Here is a 5,337-nt window from a genome sequence, read left to right on the forward strand (position 1 = left end):
GTCACCTACAGCAGGCCGCAGAGGACCTTGTCCAGGCGGGTCTTGAATATCTCCAGAGAAGGAGACTCTACCACCTCCCTGGGCAGCCTGTTCCAGTGCTCCGTCACCCTCAGAGTGAAGAAGTTCTTCCTCATGTTCAGACGGAACTTCCTGTGCTTCAGTTTGTGCCCATTGCCCCTTGTCCTGTTGCTGGGCACCACTGAAAAGAGTTTGGCCCCATCCTCCTGACACCCACCCTTGAGATATTTGTAAGCATTGATTAGGTCCTCTCTCAGCCTTCTCCAGGCTAAACAAGCCCAGCTCCCTCAGCCTCTCATAGGAGAGATGCTCCAGTCCCCTCACCATCCTCATAGCCCGCTGCTGGACTCTCTCCAGTAGCTCCTCATCTTTCTTGAAGTGGGGAGCCCAGAACTGGACAGAGTACTCCAGATGAGGCCTCACTAGGGCAGTGTAGAGGGGAAGGAGACCCTCCCTCGACCTACTGGCCACACTCTTCCTAATGCACCCCAAGATCCCATTGGCCTTCTTGGCAGCCAGGGCACACTGCTGGCTCATGGTCAACTTGTTGTCCACCAGCACTCCTAGGTCCCTCTCCACAGAGCTGCACTCCAGCAGGTCTGCCCCAAGCCTGTACTGATGCATGGGGTTGTTCCTGCCCAGGTGCAGGACCCTGCATTTGCCTTTGTTGAACCTCATCAGGTTCCTCTCTGCCCAACTGTCCAGCCTGTCGAGGTCACGCTGAATGGCAGTACAGCCTTCTGGTGTATCTACCACACCTCCCAGTTTGGTGTCATCAGCAAACTTGCTGAGGGTACATTCTAACTCTTCATCCAGGTCGTTGATGAAGAAGTTAAATGGGTGGACGTCCAGCTGATCTGTCACCAGTGTTTGTCCGTATTTCTGGTGTTTTGCTGTTTAGTTACTTACTGAGACAAAGGTTGCTTCTATCTTAATAGATATGTGGGACCTATTTTCCATGAGCTTATTTTGTTTTCTTTTGATTCATATGTTGCCCTCTATAATATCCTGTGTCAATGAACTTCACAAGTTGATTTTGCTATGTAGAAAATTACTTTGGATTATTTTTTCTAAACCTCTGGTTTGAATGAATTTTCTTACATGCTTAGCTGCTGCCTCTTGATCTTACTATTTGTTGTTTTGCAGTAGAGTCTCTCTTCCAGCCTGAAGAGTACTAGCTAGTCCTGTTTTATTACATGAAAACTTCCACCACGTACGATTGGTCACAGATAGCATGAGAGTAACAAGGATTAGCATGCCTCTTTAACCCTTAAGAACACATGCATACATATACATATGTCACACAGAGACGCACTCTCTCTTCAGGTGATGTCCTCCCCAGTTAATGCAATAAGGGCTACTTCTGTGTCAGCACCAAATGGCGTACTGAAAGCTTCTTGGCTTCTGTGTTTGCTGACCATGCAATAGCCCTCCTCTCCCATCCTCCACCCCCTTCCAAAGCCTGGAGACAGGCTGAGGACGACACTGAGACCTGTTACTAGGTTACCAGCTTATCATTTATTATCCATACTGAAAGTGATGCTGTCCTCTCAAATGTAGTTTGATTAATGAAAGGGGCTTTATTAGATTGTTCTATACCTGCAAGTCAAATCAAGTGAATTTCCCTTGGGGTGAATCTTGTTTTCTTCTTCGGCAGGTGTTCAGGAAGTGTTTACTGGAGTTGCGGGATGTGTTTTCTATATTCATGACTTGATACAGGCGGTCAAGGAATAGTGATGAGAAACTGATCTGTTGTTGCATATGGTGCTCTTGGTTTTCTTGCAATGCATTTGCTACACAACTATTTAGTACAATAGAGAAATGGTCTTTAGAATTACTGAAGAGATTGACTGAGCCTGTACAATCATACTGCAAGCAGTGCTACTGAGATAGTATTTTGTCATCAGTGGTGACATGCTCAAGAACTCCAGCAGAAGGAGGGGCTTAATATAATTACAAAACCGTGTGACTGATCCAAGGGACTCCCATGTTTGATGCTCCTACAATTGCACCATGCTTCTTTGGTTTTTTGGGTTTTTTTTAGTTGTTACGGCCCTCTGATATCTTTGAAGGTCTATGTGTTTTTTTAACTGGCCTTCATGCTAAGATGCTGTGGTCAGCTGCTCAACTGTGGTCAACTTCTCCTGCTTAGACTGATCTCTTGCAGCAATGTGATGTGTCCTTTTCAGACTTATTTTATTAGTTGCATCTCCTTTGGTAGGAGGGTCTTATCTTTTGGTGGACACCGGTGCTGTCTTGTACTGTTGCAGTTAAAAATATGCTCAGAAAGGGTATATAATTGGGGCTGGAGAGAATTAAAACCATTTCTGTTCCTTTTTGGATCAGCCAAAAATTAATAATAGTGGCCAACATTGCGTATCCTGCTGCAGGGAGGGAGTGATGTGCCCTAAGCATGGCTCCATTGCAGTGCCTTGGGGGTACTTGTCAGTCAGCTGTGCGTAAGGGGCAGTCACTTGCTCTGACCTAAATTAGTGTTTGACATATATATAGTTAATTTCAAGTCCATTCTTGGAATTAGGAGCTGGATTTTTTTGTGAATTCGTCATCCCTATTGCTGTTCCTAGAATAATACTGTGTTGTCACCAAAACACGATCTCATTTACAGATGTAAGATGATAATGAGGCAATTCTGGATGTTTTAAGAATACTGCCTTGACTTTTGAAAGTTTCCTGCAGAGCAATATTCTGAGGTACCCTCTCATTGACATTAGCACTGCTCTTCTGCCGCTAATTACTAATTAATAATATGTGGGGGTTTTTTTGTTTTGTTTTCTTACTTACATTATGTTGTAAGAATCAGCTTTTGATGTAGGAGGAATTTATTTCTTTGCCTAGCCTAACTTCTTTGGCAGTTGTTTTCTTCTGCAGTTAGTCAAGCAAAAGCTTTCATTTGCAGCTGAGATCCATATATATGTTGATTTCTTTTGAAAGAAAATTGTTTTCAGCTGTGATACAGTTTTGGATTCCAGTTACACATCAGCTCTTTTCAAATATCTGTTAAGTTCCTCGACCTTCTATCTCTGTGGTCTCCTACAACAGGCATTTGGAAAGATTCAGTGTTTCACAGTGGTAGGTGCCAGTGCTGTTCTTCTGACCTTCCTGGGTGCCTGTGTTGCTGCTGCTGTACTAATTTGGCTGGAATTGTTCCTAGAAGATGTTCCTTGCTACAGATTTCTGTATTTCCCAGTCATGGCTTTTTGTATGAAGATCCTGTCTGAGGGAAAGGACCAATGTAGAATTTCTGCCAGTTAGGGCTTCACTAGCTGAGGATCTGGAAGTCATGAAGCACTTTTCTCCTCCCTAATAAAGACACCGACACATCTGATCTAGGGCTTTCTAGAGAATGAACTGTCAGGTTTTGTCTCCCACAGGCAAGTCTTGCTGTGTCCTGGGCAGGTGCTGTCTGGAGCTGCTGGGTCGTGTGGTGGCTGTACTGCATGGCTCCATGTACCAGACTTGGCACACCACGTTTGCAAACACAGCTTGGACAAACTTGGCTTTCCAGCAGTTGTTCAGTACACGTGACAGTATTTTGTCACCTTCTGTTAGTCACAAGTGCCAGAGAGCATTTGCAAAGGGATGTCATCTACTTCTGCCTGCGGCGCCATGCTCAGAGAGGAGTCCATGTGCTCCATTTTGAAATCTCAGAATTCGGGCTGACTGAAAAGCGTGCCTTAATATAGTGCTCAGAATGGTCGGTTGTGCTCATCTTCCCTTTTACTGTATGTTACAAGAAAATTCATCCAATTAATTATGGATAATACTGTCACAGTCATCTACACCAGTCTCTTCCTCCCAAATTTCTAAAGTTGGCACCTGGAGGTCTGTTAGCATGTTGCCTTTGAGAGCTCTGAACAGCTGCCTTCTGCCTGGTCAGGCAGATTTGCTGTCAAGATCTTTCATCCTTCTCTGCCCAAAAACCTGTGATTGGATCTTTTTTCAGTGTAATTGGGAAGCTGCCAGAGTTTGACTGGGGTTCCTGTTCTGCTAGATGCATCCTCATTAGCGGCAGAAAGCTTGTGTACTGGCAAGAGTTATTTGGCAAAGCGACCGAAGCCCGTGGCAGGTGGTGCTGCAGGAGGTGAATGTGTTACCAGCAAGTCTGGACGGCATGGTGGTGCCAAGGGACTCTGATGTCCGTCAGCTCCATCCAGGTTCCTTCAGCTGCTGCTGTGCGTCCTCGGAATAAAGGCTTTTTCTTTCTTCCACATTTTGAAAGGTTTATTTGAACAACTTCTTGTTAAGGATTCAATTCCACAGTAAGTCTTCTATCTTTTGTTTTTTTAAATGGAAAAGCTATTAAACCACTTAGAGTATGTCTTTGTCTTCCCTTGCTAAATAAAACTGCCTTTCTGCTTGCAATAACATTGTCAGTAGAAGCATGGTTAACCACCTTTTGATATTCTTCTTAGCATAAAAATTTTCAGAGTTCACTTCGACCTAGGGTGGTATCGAATTTCACTTAATTAAAAAAAAATAATAATTTGTTGTGTATTTTGTTGTCATGTCCCTTGGCATCTCTTCGCCTGAGCAATTAGAGGTGGAGGAGCTGGGCTATGTGTGGTGTGCGTATATGTAAGACACAGTGATAGGACAAGATCTTTAAGGACTGTTGTTTGCTTTATAGATGGTTTCATTGAAATAATTGCTTGGTGAGGGTGAGGCTTCACAGGATGGGAGAACTTACCTGACATCCAGCTCCCTGCGAAAACAACAGGCCGCTCCTTATTGCTTCCCTGCTCCCAGCGACGTGCTGCTGCTGAGTCCTTTTTGCCAGCCCTGAAGCAGCTCCAGGAGCAAAGCCCCAGCAGAACCTGCCTGGTAAATGTGTCTGCTGACTTGGCAGGCTGAGGAGGCTTGCACCAAGGGGCCAGGCAAGGGCAGGGCTGGCAGCGAAGGGCTGGTCAGAATAACTCTTGGGGCAGCAGTGAGCTCAAATGGTGAAGATTTCCTGCTCTTAAAACTCCGAGGTATGTGTGCAGAGAGAAGGGCTCAAGGCATGGAGACTACTCCATGCCTTAGGCATTTTTTTCTGAGGTTTGGATGCGTGTATGCTTTCATCTGAAAATTTTGTCTCTATTAATGTTTACCTGCTGTGCAGCTGAACAAAAAGCTAACCTAACAACCAAACTGCCATATCGACTGCTACATGAATTTTCAGCTAAGCATGGGTAAAGGCCTAGTTATCAGACGTGCTCTCAATGCTATATTTAAAACAAAGCACCCAGCCTAAAGCAAAGTGGTCATCTTGAATAGGTTTGGAATATGAATGGAGGAGTGTCTCCAAGGAGAGATGCT

This window comes from Opisthocomus hoazin, chromosome 4 (assembly GCF_030867145.1).
Source record: "Opisthocomus hoazin isolate bOpiHoa1 chromosome 4, bOpiHoa1.hap1, whole genome shotgun sequence".
Taxonomy (NCBI): Eukaryota; Metazoa; Chordata; class Aves; order Opisthocomiformes; family Opisthocomidae; genus Opisthocomus; species Opisthocomus hoazin.